At 39.2% G+C, this 14,971-nt stretch overlaps 1 long non-coding RNA gene across 1 annotated transcript in view; it reads right to left on the bottom strand.

Moving 5' to 3' along the window:
* Positions 1-14,703, bottom strand: part of LOC126957038 (uncharacterized) — a 60,881-nt gene extending 46,178 nt beyond the window's left edge. Inside the window, exons 1-3 of the long non-coding RNA XR_007726632.1 lie at positions 14,412-14,703; positions 14,166-14,257; positions 13,780-13,885 (exon numbers count right to left, since the gene is read on the bottom strand). This is a non-coding gene — a long non-coding RNA (uncharacterized LOC126957038). The remainder of the gene's footprint in view (positions 1-13,779; positions 13,886-14,165; positions 14,258-14,411) is intronic.
* Between the last annotated feature and the right edge of the window lie 268 nt (positions 14,704-14,971).

Genomic DNA, 14,971 nt, shown 5'->3' with positions numbered 1-14,971 from the left:
TATATTGAATATATATTTTCTGTTTTCCAAATATTCTCTTTCAAATTTTTTGTGTCTATCTTTTTATTCTTTTAGCAGTGCCTCTCAAAAAACATAAGTTTTAATTTTAATGATATCTAACATTAAATTATTTTTCATGAATCATGCTTTTAGTGTGTATCAAAAATATAATGTCAAACCATAAGTCACCTATATTTTCCTATATTTTATTCAAGAAGTTTACTATTTTGTATTTTACATCTAAGTCCATGGTGCATTTTGAGTTAATTTTTGTGAAAGATATAAGGCTTGTGTCTAGGTTAAGTTTTGTGTGTTGGTTTCAATTGTTCCCACACCTTCGCTGAAAGGACTATTCTTTCTCTATTTAGTGGCCTTTACTCTTTTGTAAAGGATTGGTTTACTATATTTGTGTGACTGTATTTCTATTCTCTTCCATTTATCTAAGTGTCTGATATTTTACCAGTATCACACTTTGTTGATTACTCTGATATTATAATAAGTTTTGGAATTGGATATAATTTCTCCAACTTTTTCGTCTTCTTCAATATTATATTGGAATTCTAGGTTCTTGGCCTTTCTATATAAATTTTAGAATGAGTTTTCAATATTGAAAAAATAGCTTTCTGAGATTTTGTTGAAATCTATAGATTTGAGATTTATGTTGAATCTATAGATGAAATTCGGAAGAAGAAACATCTTTACAACACCGAGTTTTCTAATCCATGAACATGGAATATCACTCCATTCAATTAGAGCTCCTTTGATTTTCCACAGGGTTTTGTATTAATAGCTTCTAGCATATAAATTATGTACATATTTTGTTAGATTTATGCCCAAATATTCCATTTTTGGGTGTTATTGCAAATGGCATTGTTATGTTTATTGCTGGAATGTAGAAAAACAATTAACTTTTGTATATTAACCTAGTATCCTGCATCCTTATCAATTCCAGTATATTTTGTTGTTGTCGTTTTGATTAATTGGGATTCTATCATGCTCTTTGTGAACAAAGACTATTATATTCCTTTCTTTTTCTTGTTTTATTGCATTAGCTACCACTTCCATGCTAATATTGAACAGGTGTCATAAGGGGGAAATCCTCATCTTATCTTGATCTTAGATAGAAAGTGTCCAGTTTCTCACCATTAACTATTACACTACCTGTAGTTCTCATGTTATTTATAACTGATACTTTAAAAATATTTGAGAACACCTAAGGTTGTTGCTATTTTTCACTTATGTTATATTCCCCCTTTTGTTGCTACCAATAAGCTGCTTATCATCTTCCAAAGAGCTGAGTTCATTTTAAAGATAGGCTAGGAAAGGAAAGAAAGCAAGGATTGTCTGTTCTGATGAATAGTAAAGGATAAATGAAATCTTAATCAGAAGCAATAAGTTGAAGCTCATAAGCCACTCCTTGGAGCCATATTTTTAAAAAAGGGAAGCTATGAACCCCGTCTCTACTAAACATACAAAAATTAGCTGGGTGTGGTGGCACAAGCCTGTAGTCCCAGCTGCTTGGGAGGTTGAGGCAGGAGAATTGCTCGAACCCACGAGGCAGAGGCTGCAGTGAGCCAAGATCGCACCACTGCACTCACTCCAGACTGTCAACAGAGCAAGACTCCGTGCCAAAAAAAAAAAAAAAAAAGATCTAAGTTTGTAAGTTTTGTTCCTGGGTTGGGTAGTGTCTTTTTAGAAATACCTATTTTTATCTGATCCCCTTGGAGTTTGAAGAATTTGAACAGCACATAGAAAATTGGAAAGATGAGAAAAGGAAATTTCAACTCTCATAACCTGAAGAATTTGTTTCTTATATTCCAAATTGGAATTCTGAATGAATTCTATTACAGCAACATATCTATATCTGGTAGCTATTTTCTCTAGAATTCTTGGTAGGATACCATGTTGTACTTCACATATTATGCATTCATTTATTAAACATCCATTGAGTGTGGTCTCCATGGCATTGAAAACCTACCCAGTATATATCCCTATGCATGAACATACTCTGAATTCAAAACAGCTGATTTCCACATGCAGCATTAGATTCCAACTATTTGAACTAGTTGAGTCCCATTAGCAGAGTTTTCCTTTTGCAGGGACAAGGCAAAAGCATTACATAAAAGGTAATTTTTAGTCCTCATGAGAGTAATATCTCTGGGCTCATCTTCCCACTTTTCTTTCAGTCCAGTTTATTCTGATCTAATATCTCCAATTGTCATCCTGGATTTTATTATCTTGTGTGAGAGAGATGCAAAACTATAATAAATTATAACAAGTATACATCCTCTCTGATTGATTTACATAAGAAAAGGTTCCTTCTGGAAGAGAAAAGGTGTTAGAAAGATACAAGAGAAGGAAAAAGCAAAAAGAAAGAGTTTGGACCAGAAAGAAATTAGACAGATAGGCAATTAGATTAAACATGTATAGTAAAAGAACAGTCATGGTGAGTGAAACTGAGTAGAGAGAAGAGCAAAGATAAATTTTGCTGTGTATTAGGCAACATAACCTCTTCATTGTGACACTTTGAGCATATTTAATAAACATTTACATTCATTTTTCTTTTTCAATATTGAAATAGTGCTTCCTTCTCTATGACCTCACTCAGATTACTTGGTTACACTATTTCCTTCTTTCTTCCTAACCACTTGCATAATAACACTACTTGGCTGCTTGTGAGGCCTGATTCTAGTTTTGCGCCTAGAATCCATGGCTCAATTTTCCCTTGATTCCAGCCCAGCCTGCCTGCTGGAGCAAGCCTATGCTAACAGATACCCCACCCCATATCCCACGCTCTGTATTCCCTCTTGCCCAAGACTCTCTGACAGTCAATTGTGTCAGGAAACTCATAACAAGTGATTACATTAAGAAAATCAAATTTTATATGGCAAACTAGTTATAAAGCTTCCAGGAGGATGATAAAACAAAGAAGGAACAAATTAACAAAAGCAGGAAGCGACTAGCATTACTAAGATGGCAAAGACACGGGGAGAAAATGTTATACAAACTGATAAGCCAGGGCCATGCAGTGAGAAATCAGAGTCAATTTGGGGGAGCTGGGACTACGGAGAAGGAGACACAGCCACTGCTAAAGAACTGCCTGAAACCGAAAAGGTAGAGAGAATACTCTGGCTTCTCTCTTCCTTCTACCTCCCAATTTCCCTCCAGTGCTTCCCATTGATGAAGCTTAGCCAGAAGCCAATGGACAAAGAAGCTAAGAAATGTGATTTTTGAATTTGTAGGGCCAATCAGCTCCCTATAATTCATAGCAAAGCAAGGGGAGACTAGAGAAATGAGCTGAAAGCAAACAGAAAAATTACATACAAAAGACAGTAATTCTCTGAGGCCCTAGGTCACAGGTTCTCACCACTGATCTCAATTCTGAGATCTATTACTATTACAGATACCACCTGCCCATTGTATATTCATTCATAGTTGCTGCATTGTATCCCAGTTAATGAGGATGTGTCTAGAGTTTTGTGTTTAAGGATCTTTAATGTTATGCTATGACCACTTACAGCTTTAGATGCTTTATGAATTGATGCTAAAACTGCAGATGGTTCTCTGGATTTGGGTCCATCATAGAGAGCACTACCACTGCTGCCCCCCCTACCCCTCACCACAAGAGCAATTTCTGGAGAAATGTATGTGCCTCTTCTTGGTTTCATGCTTTGCACAGAAGCCATATAACTGCTCCATAACCCTCCTTTCTCCAGGTTGTTTGTTGAAGATACCTTACCTCCAAGCAGTACTAAGCAACATCTTTCACAGGTTCACCCTGGGAAGATGCCTGCTGATAAGATGGGTGGATGCTGGCAGGATCAGAATCAATGACCTGTTGCCCTGTAGAACGTTGGCCCTAATTCCAGGACATAAAGGAGAAATGACTCAATTGTGTAGGCCCAGATTCAGGAAGGCTTCAGGGAAGTCCTGTATGCACAGCTGTCTGGGTAGCGTGAGCCTTCCAGAACTTCTGAATTGGAAGACCTCCCCCATGAGCATCAGAAGCACCTGAGAAATAACTTTTCTTTTCTCCTTGATGCTCTGCCATTAAAACTCAGACCACTACTATAGAAACAGAATAAAGCCCTGTTATTCTCTGCCCAGACTAACCATTTGCTGATGGCCAGGAAGAGAATAATATACTAGTTTGGGAACCTGTGCCAAGGTGGCCATTGTCCCCATGTGCGCTGAAGCTGCGGTGGTGGCAGATCCCAGTTGAGAACACTGCTGAATCTTACCCTACAGTAAACTGTAAACCATAAAATGAAACCATCCTCCAAATTATAAGATGAAAACAGTGCAGAACTGCCTTCTACATCTTCTTTCAAATCCTAACTGGCTCTAGGACACTACTCCCTTTATTATTATATTCCTCACCCAGATATGACTTTCACCAGAATCACCAAGCCAATCAATTTCTTCCTTGGAACTAATTTTGGAGTTTTCAAGGTCTTCAAAAATTACAACGTTTGTCTACTATCCACTGTCCTCCTACTCCACCCTATCATTAATAGGTAAATTAGATTATATCATTTACCTATACTCAGCAACTTCAAGAGATTTGGGTTTACATAATTTTTACTCATCAGATCACTAATCCTTTTAACTCTCCATCACAGAATTGACTTAAAATCTTTTGCTGATTCTCCACTCACAGCACCCCCATTGAAAATAGCTCTGCTTTCTGGTCCAGTTCTTGTCCACATTCCACTTGGAAACAATTCTCCAACAACTGACCATCTGAGTAAATGTCAGTTACTACCTAGAGGGATCATCAGGGCAGTCTCTGGTGGGCCAAAAACTGGCACAGTTCTGTGAATTTCTGACAAAGAAATCCTTTTGAGCAGGCTGCCCGTGACAGATGCACTTGTGCCTCTGCTGTGAATCGAAAGGCTGCATCTGGTTTCCATTGGGTTATAAAAATCGCCAATTCCCTCACTCCACCATCTTCTACCACTTAGTGCCCCAAGACCTGATCATCACATTCTCCTGCCCCCAGGTTGTTTAAATAATTTCACTTACTTCAATGTTACCTCCCACCCAAAATAGCAGGCAGGAAAAGGGTCTTATTCCTGCACCTCAGTGTCTCAGGAATATGACTGACTTTCTGTTCTTGCCTTCATTCTAAATGCACTTGCTCTATTTAGATGATTCTTATTCTACCATCTTGCTATTTTCTTTGTTCTCTTTTCTCTGTTCGGATATTTACTGTGATATGAGTAAGTATGGTCTAATTGAATCTCAGTTCTGGCTTTACTCATGGATTTTATCTTTGACATCACATTCTGGCAATCACAAAGCGGTTTTGACTCAATGCTGTGGCCAGCCCAGACTCCCAGAAACAATGGGGTCAGGGGCCAGGGCCCTAGGCCCTGCTTGCATAGGAATTAGGTTAAGACTTAAGTAAGTAAAGACTGTATTTGCTTGTATTTGCAAAATGGCTTATGCTATGAATAACACTGGCTATATCTTTCATTTAAGTTTTTAAATGGATATGAAGACATAAATGATTTTCTCATCCACAGTTTCTAAACACACACACACACACACACACACACACACACACACATACAAACAGTGTTTCTCCAGTACTTTCCTTCTTCTACCCATCACCTCAGGATGTTAATTGAATAGGTATTGAACTTGATCTTCCTTACGGGGTACTAAGAAAGACCTCAGATAAAGTTTTGTGTATGGGATCATACAGTAACCTGAAAGAATTGTTCTCTTTAAATACGAATAATTTTCTTTTCCATCACCTATAGGGCAACTATTTCTATAAATTCCACTCTTGAATGTCGCCTTCGAATGCAAAGGAAAACAGTTTCTTGTGAATTAAACACTTTCTTCGTATAATTAGAGTTGAACCACCATAAATATACTTCATCATCCATGATACAATAAACTAAAACTTCAGAAAACTGTAAAATATGCCAAGTTTTGAGGCCTGTTTTTTTGTATCTTTTTTTTTAAAGCATAAGTACTCTCATATTATTTGTATATCTTGCCTTCCAACCAAACACACCATGACAGAAAACCATGAAACCACAAAGGAAGACAAGAGAGGAAGAAAGCAACAAAGTATCTTCAAGAAAACAGTTAACAAAATGGCAGTGGTAAGTCCTCACCTATCAATAATAACCTTGAAGGAAAATAGTTTAAAATTTTAAATAAAAATAGAATGAACGAATAGATAAAAAATAAGATCCAACAATATATCACCCACAAGAGACCCACTTCACTTTTAAAGACACACATAGACTGAAAGTGAAGGGATGGAAAAAGATATCCCACACAATTGAAACCAAAAGAGAGCAGGGGTAGTGATACTTCTATCAGACAAAGCAGATTTTAATTCAAAATTTGTGAAAAGAGACAAAGAAGGACATTATGTAATGACAAAGGGATCAGTTCCTCAAGAGGATATAACAATTGTAAAGACTTATGCATCCTACAGTGGAGCACCTAAATATGTGAAGCAAATAGTAAAGAATCTAAAGGAAGAAATAGCTTGCAGTTCAATAATATTAGAGGACTTTAATACATCACTTTCAGCAATGGAATGAACATCCAGACAGAAAATTAAGAAGAAAACATTAGACTTGAACAACCCTTTAGATCCAATGGACCTAACAGACCTATACAGAATATTCCATCCAACAGAATACACACTCTTCTCAAGAACATAGAAAACAGTCTCCAAGACAGATCTTATGTTAGGTAACAAGACAAATATTAACAAATTTGAAAAGATCAAATTATATCAAGCATCTTTTCCAGTCACAATCAACAACAACAGATATTTTGGTAAATTTGCACATACATAGAAGTTAAACAACATGCCCCAGAACAACCAGTTAAAAGTGAAGTTTAAAATATCACAAGACAAAATGGAAACATAAAATACCAAAACTTATGAGATGCAGCAAAAACAGTTCTAAAAGAAAGTTTTATACCAATAAACACCTACATCAAAAAAGAAGATCACACTTGTAATTCCAGTTACTCAGGAAGCTGAGAGAGAGAATCACTTGAGCCCAGGAGTCTAGACTGCATGAGCTATGATCATGCCACTGCACTTCAGCCTGAGTGACAGAGTGAGATTTCATCTCTTAAAAAAACTTAACAAATAAATAACATTTTGTCTTAAGAAAATAGACAAAGAAGACTACACTAAGCTCAATGTAAGCAGAAGAAAACAAATAATAAAGATCAAAGCAGAAATAAATGAAATAGAGACTAGGAAAACAATGCAAAAGATTAACAAAACGAAGAGTTTTTTTTTCAAAAAGATAAAATTGACAAATCTTTATCTAGAAAAACCAAAAGAGGCTCAAATAAATAAAACAAGATATTAGAGAGGAGATATTACAACTCACATCAAATAAAAATATCATGAGACTTATAAGCAATTATATGTCAAAAAATTGGATAACCTACAAGAAATGAATTCCTAGACATATACAACCTACCAAGACTGAATCTCACACACACACACAAATAAAAAAAATAAAAAAACACAGAAAATCTGAACAGACCAAAAAATGTAAAAGAGGCATTAAAAATAAAGAGGCTTTGGAATAATGAGTAAAGAGATTGAATCAGTAATAAAAAGTCTTCAGCTGGGTGCAGTGTCTCACGCCTATAATCCCAGAACTCTGGGAGGCCAAGGCAAGCAGATCAAATTGAGCCAAGAGTTCCAAACCAACCTGGCCAATGTGGTGAAACCCTGTTTCTACTAAAAATAGAAAAAAAATAAAATTTTTTCTACTAAAATTTTTACTACTAAAAATACAAAATACAAAAAAATTAGCCACGCATGGTGGCACATGTCTGTAATCTCAGCTACTCAGGAGGCTGAGGCATGAGAATTGCTTGAGCCTAGGAGGAAGAAGTTACAGTGAGCTGAGATTGCTGCACTACGCTCCAGCCTGGGGGACAGAGCAAGACTCTGTCTGACAAAAAAAAGTCTGACAAAGAAAATAAAAAGTCTTCCATCAAAGAAAATTCCAGGACCCAATAGCATGATCGTTAGATTCTACCAAGCATTTAAAGTACAACTGTTACCTGGGATAATGCTATGTGACATAGCTGAATTTCTACCCTGCTCTAACTCTGCTTATCTTTAAGAAACAAGACACCTATGATAAAAATTCTTGTTGTAGTCAGACTGGTTAGAACCAGAGCTCTTTGTTTTGAGATTGTTTAGAACCAAGATAGCCAATTAAATTACTTGAAAAAGACCTCAGGCTTTATTATAATCTCATTTCTACACTAAATGACACTACCATCAGTGCCATGACAGTTGACAACTGCTGTGGCAATGACCAAAAGAAGCCATAAAAGGAAGAAAAAGGGAGGAAGCACTCCATTTCCAAAATGTTCACCACCCATTTCCAAAAAAGACATGAATATCCTTTCCCTCTCTTTTAATGTCCACCCCATGCATTAGAGATACTCCATATTTTAACCCACTCACCCTTTGCTAGTCAAGAAGTTTGCTCATGAGCTATGCTCCCACTTCTCAATTCCATGGCCATTAAAGAAAGTCTGCACTGCTTGAAACTCACTTTCAGTTTCCTATATTTGGTTTCATGACAGTGAACAGGGAAAGATTCCATCTTATAGGGGACCAGCTTTGTCAGTAACAGAACTGGTTAACCAGTGTGTGGCCCTGGACTAAATGGTCCACCTCCCTATATGGGAAGCTCCTTATCTCCCTGGAGACCCAGCAACTGGCACCTGATAGCATCAGCTGACAAAGAATTCTTACCTATACAGAATATTCCATCTGACATAATACACATTCTTCTCAAGAACACACAAAACATTCTCCAGGATTGATCAATGTTAGCTAACAAGACAAATGTTAGCAAATTTGAAAAGATCAAATTATATCAAGCATCTTTTCCAGTCACAATTAATAACAACAGAAATTTTGGTAAATTTGCAAATACACAGAAGTTAAACAATATGTCCCAGAACAACCAATTAAAAGGGAAATTTAAAAGAGTATGAGACAAACAAAATGGAAACACAACATATCATAACTTACGGGAAGCAGCAAAAACAGTTCTAAAAAATGTTTATACCAATAAACACCTACATCAAATAATGTATGTTTGTCCTGACTCTAGGTGCCAGGGATCAGCTTTGAGGAATGTAATATATTATTGTTGTGATGGAGTAAGCAGGCAGGCAAAGGGTTATAGAACTGTACTGGGAAGGACCCACTGAGCAATGTATGGTGGGACATTTTCCCAGGATTCTGGTTCTGCGTGAGGACTCCTGGCACCACATCATTGTCCCATCCTCAGTAAATGGCACCTTACATCCCGATACTCCCTTAAGTGTCTTGGCAAAGGTGAGAAAGGAACTGAAGGATGGCTACGCCCCAAGTAGAGGGCCTACAAAAGGCTCTTGAAAAGATGAGAGAAGAACTGAAGGGCTGACAGTCTAGACTGCAGGATCAGGAAACAGCCTATAGGTAAATTTGTGTGTGTGTGTGTGTGTGTGTGTGTGTGTGTGTGTGTGTGTATCCTTCTCTGTTCCTCTCTGTTTACTCCTGTTAGTGTTTGTTCTCTTACATCTGTAAAAACCTCCAACATACCATTTTTCTTGCACTGGAGAAGCTTGGGTTTTACCCTTCTTGGAAAATACCTCTTCCTACTCTTTGACAAAGCCAAAAGGACAAGGTAGCCTTGGCTACTCTCCTGAAAGAAGAGATGTCAAGGATGCCTAGCTGGCCTTCAAGAAGATATCAGGGATACCTGCATGCAGTGATAAATAGTAGTTTTGTGCACAGTAAGACATATTTAGAGCTCAAATGGTGAGTCTGCACTTATTAAGCAGTTTTCTAAAGCTATTTTCCTCTCTTTTCTTTGCCTGCTGTGAATCCCCTGTGATCCAGTTGCTGGTGCTGAGATAAGACTTATTATTTATGGTCTGATTGAAATGGAGACATTGGAAACCCATTTGGAACTGAAGAAAAACTGTAAAAGAGGATTACAAAAAAAAAAAAAAATCTGCCGTAAAAACTGCTTTACCCAAATTTTGGTCGACAGCCTTCCTTGAATACCTATTGGGGCAAATGAAATTTAGTCATGTGAACGGGTTCCAATTTTGTCAAAAAAAAAAAAATTAAATCTGCCATTTTGTCACTTATGAAATGGTGAGTTTGTATTGTATCTCACGGCTAAAATTCTGAGGTAAAAGCTCTTGGATCTTTGTGTGTATGCAGAGATGTGTTACCTTATGCAGGAAGTCTAGCATACCACCAAAGTGGCTTGTAAGTAAGTAAGTACTCATGAATTAAGTAAGTCCAAATGTTCTTCAAGTTCACATGAATTTAGTAATCTTTGATGAATAAAAATGGTTTTAAAACTAATAAAATAAAAATTTTAAACATGTCTTCAATATTGTCAGGATACATTTTTGTTCAGATTTGCTCATTATTTTTTATTTAAAACTCAGTGAAGGGAAACATAGCCTCTTACCCACAGGGAAGAAAGAGAGGTGGTGGGGTTTTGGAAGAGAGGTAGACTTGACAGTTTCACATTCGTTCACACTCACCTTCCAGGATCCTAGGCGAGGCCCCAGTTGAAATGGGCAAGGTTCCCTCACCCCCATCTCAGGGAGTGTGATGGGGGTGTGGCTTGCTTCTCCAGTGCCCACTGCTGGAACCTCTAGGGGAGCATACAGACAGGCAGGCTGTGGGGCAACAACTCCATGGCAGTGTCTAGGGGTTAATGTTCACAGCTGAAGCCCCAGTGGGCATGCGTTACAGGGACCTCTTTTAGTTTGCCTTCTATAGGCAGCTTGTGTTAACCAGCTCAATTAGACCCCCTTCCTTATCACAAGGACAGAAGGAGTTCTGTATCCCAGGGTTTCTTGCTTTGGTGTACCAGAGGAATCAGATCACACATGGGCTTGGAGAATGAATGCAAGGTTTTATTGAGTAGAAGTAGCTCTCAGCAGATGGAGGAGTCAGAGGGGAGATGGTTTTCCCCTGGGGTTGGACAGACTCTTCTCTGACTGCCCCAGCTAAACTCTGCCTTGTCCCCCTGGTGGATGACCTGTGATGTGCTAGCGTGCCTGCCTGCTTCTGTCGGTGTACTCTTCTGCTGGCGTGCTCCCTACCCGTCCTCTAGGGTCCAGCCGCTTTTGTCTTCTTCTGCTGATGTGTTCCTCTTGACATGTGGCCCCCTGTGTGTCTGCCCGCTAAGGTCTTGCCCACGTAGGATAGGGGTCAGGATGGTCTTGAAAAATGCAACATTTGGGCATGAAAGCAGGAGTGCCTGTCCTCATCTAGTTCCGTGGGGGTGGAGCCCTTGCCAGGGACTTACCTGTGGCTACCCAGTACTGCCCTACTCTCCTCCTATATCACTGTGTGGACCCAGGCATTCAAAAACTCCCCCACAATATTTGGAGAAGCCTTAGCTAGGGACCCAGAGCACCTGATTCTTCTGAATGGATGGCATAATGTGACCAAGCATTCTGAAAACTTAAAACCCTACTCACAAGGCCCCCACCATTAGCCCTAACCAACTTAAACAAACCTTTCCGTCTTTATGTTTCATAAGAGGAAGCAATTGCTCTAGTAATACTAACTTGAAGGTTGGGCCCACTGACCTGGATAAACGATCTACTTTTCCAAGCAACTGGAATTACTTGCTAAACGCTGGCCCCCTTGCCTTGGGTCAGTGGCAGTCACAGCCCTCCTTTTAAAAGAAACAGAAAAGTTAACCTTTGGCCAACCCCTAACCATCTGGACTCCCCACCATACCCAGACCCTCATGAATGAAAGGGGGTCAGAATGGCTGTCCTCAGGCAGTGCTCTCCAGTTACAGACAACCATCACATAACTTTGAAGGTATGTAATATCTTGAACACAGCCACACTCCTTCCACTTGAAGATGGTGATTTATCTCACAACTGCTTAGAAGTGATGGAGTAAGTTTACTTCAGTAGGCTGAACCTTAAACGTGAATCTATTAAGAATGCAGAATCCCAGCGGTTCACCAATGGGAATGGCTGTATGCAAGAGGACCAGGGGAGGGCAGGGTATGCTATGGTCTCACTGATACCGTAGAAGCGGGCACTCTCCTACCTGGATGCTTTTAGCCTGCACTGTCAAGCCTGCACTGCTTGACCCTCACTTTCAGTTTCATTGTATTGGCTTTGTGATACTGAACAGAGAAAGACCCCATCATTTGGGGGACAGAAGGCAGAGCTTGTTGCTCTAATTGGGGCATAAAATTGAGTGAAGGGAATGAGTATGCTGATTCCAGGTACTAATAGTCCATCTTTCACACACATGGCACTAGTTAGAGGAAAAGAGGCATGTTAACCTCTGATAATAAACAGGTCAAAAATGGTACCATCATTTTAAGGTTATTAGAGACTGTAAGAAAACTCGCCCAGGTGGCAGTAGTTCATTGCTGCAGCCACCAGAAGGGGGATGTTAAGGTAATTAAAGAAACTAATAAAGCCAACCTAGTGTCAAAACAGGTGACTTTAGGGAAGGTCACTTTCAAAATGCCATTTTCACCTTCTTTCCTGGGTCCTGCTCTTTTACCCTCTTTGACTCTCAAAAGGAATGGAAAAAAGCCTCCAAATGGGGTTATAACAAAAGTATTGATCAGTCAGGATGGCTAATTAGCCCTCATGGACAATTTATTTCCCCAAAAGCAGCTGACTTGCAGACTGTTAAAACAGAAACCATTCCAACACTCACTGGTCAAGAGGCCCGTCAACTGACTTTGTAAAAGTATAACTGCCCCAACCCTCAGCGAACTAATCAGAGAGGTGGGTGAGACTAATCCATCTGCTATGTTAATAACCCTAATATCCACCTTATGCAGTGGGTGGGGAGAAGGGAAATGAGACTACACAGCTGGTCTAGTACCAAGGTAGACACCCAGGGAAGGACTGGTAAATCAGTTTCACAGTTATGCCCAGAGGCTCTAAAAGCTTATATACCTCCTGGTTCTTACGGACACCTTTTCAGGATGGGTAGAAGCCTTTGCCACCCACACTGAAATTGCCCATGAGGTGGCAAAGGTCCCCAGATTCAAGCTGCCTTGGTCAATCCAAAGTGATAATGGACCTGCATTTATAGCTTTCATTACTACGGCTGCTTCTTGGGGCTTAGAAATAAAATGATCCCTACATACCATCTGGAGACCACAGTCTCAGGCAAAATAGAGCACACCAACCAGGCCCTTAAAAGGACTTTAGCCAAAGTAAGCCAGAAAACCCATCTCCCATGGATTTCATTACTCCCCACAGCCTTGTTAAAAATAAGAAGAACTCTAAAAGAAAAAATCAAACTGAGCCCTTATGAGCTAATATATGGCCAACTGGTCCAGGTCTGGTAAGGTAACCAGGAGGTCCTCAGAAACATGAAAAAAATAAAATATGCCACCAAGGTTAGAAAAACAATAAAGGCCTTTTAGGAGTATAGAATTCAAGGATTACCTTCATCATCTCATTTGGCCTTTCATCTTTTACAACCAAGGACTGAGTTTTGTTAAAAACCTAAAAGTGGGAGGACCACAAGATTATTTAGAACCTAAATAGACAAGACCATATCTGGTAATTTTCACAACTAACTCTACCTTAGAGTTACAGGGAGTGACACTTGGGTCCACCATACCCAGATAAAGGCAGCCACGAAACCTAAGGAAGAAAGTGCCACTTACTGAGCTGAAGCATTCTCAGATCTAAGGTTCCTTTACAAAAGGATGGACAAGAAACCTCAAACAGATAAGTTACCTTGGGCCTGCATATACTTTTCTGCCAACACTTAATCTACTTGTCTTGCTTACAGGTATTCTAAGCTTTGCTCTTGGCGTCACCTTGTTTCATTCAGAGCCTACCCCTATTTGGAAAATATATGACATCAAGGAGAGTGCAGTTAGGGAACCTAACGACAAGACAAGTCAAAATATTTAATTGTTTTCCATTCCCCTCTTGCTCAAGGAGTAAAACGGCAATTTGGCTTATTCTGGCTGGCATCAGGATAGTGGGCAGTCTCCTTGCTTCATAGAGAAGATTTGCCTGCAATGAAGTTACCTTTCACAACTTCAAAACAGTTATAGAAACTTTAGCCTATAAGACTGGTGATGGCCTTATCTGCCTCACAGTCTCCTCAGACTTACTAGCCATTATCATGCATCATAACTGTCTGCTCTTGATGACCTCTTGGCAGAACAAGATAGGGTGTGTATAGTCACCAACGCTTCCTGTTGTGCTTGGGTAAATAATTTCAGATAAATAAAAAAATACATTAAAGTCATCTACAACCAGACCAAGTGGTTGCACCAATTTAACCAAAAGGGCATGGGCCCTCAGGGAATATGGAAAAATTATAAAACAGGCCATCCCTAATCTTGCATGGTTCTTACCCTTCCTGGGCACTTTAGCTGACATCCTACTTCTTTGATTTTTGGGCCCTGTTTCTTAAACTGCCTTGTTTCTTTTGTGTCTAAGCAAGTTAAGGCCATATAGCAATATGAATGGCTAGGCTTATACCCAGGAGATAACTAGACCTACCTAAGACTAGCTAAGAAAAATTTCACTCCTCCAATGGGTCCCATATCAACACCCGGATTCAGCTTAAAGAAGTTATAGAAGATGGACCTTCGTCCCCTCACACTCCTCAAGAATGAGGAGTACCTATAGAGAAAAGGAAGAATTTGCTACACAATTTAATGGTAACATGACATAGCTGAATTTCTGCCCAGTCTTAATTCTGCTTATCTTTAAGGAACAGGACACCTGTAATAAAAAGTTCCCTTTGTAACCCTTACGAGCTGACACTGGTAAGAACCAAGATAGCCAATCAAATCACTTCAAAAAGACCTCAGACTCCATTATGATCAGATTTCCATGCTAAATGGCACCATGACTGCTGACAATCACCATGACTGCTGACAATCACCATGACAGTGACAAAAAGAAGCCA

Source organism: Macaca thibetana, chromosome 6, assembly GCF_024542745.1.
Source record: "Macaca thibetana thibetana isolate TM-01 chromosome 6, ASM2454274v1, whole genome shotgun sequence".
Lineage (NCBI taxonomy): Eukaryota > Metazoa > Chordata > Mammalia > Primates > Cercopithecidae > Macaca > Macaca thibetana.
The sequence above is the reverse complement of the archived record's forward strand: the minus strand, read 5'-3'. Positions and strand labels throughout refer to the sequence as shown.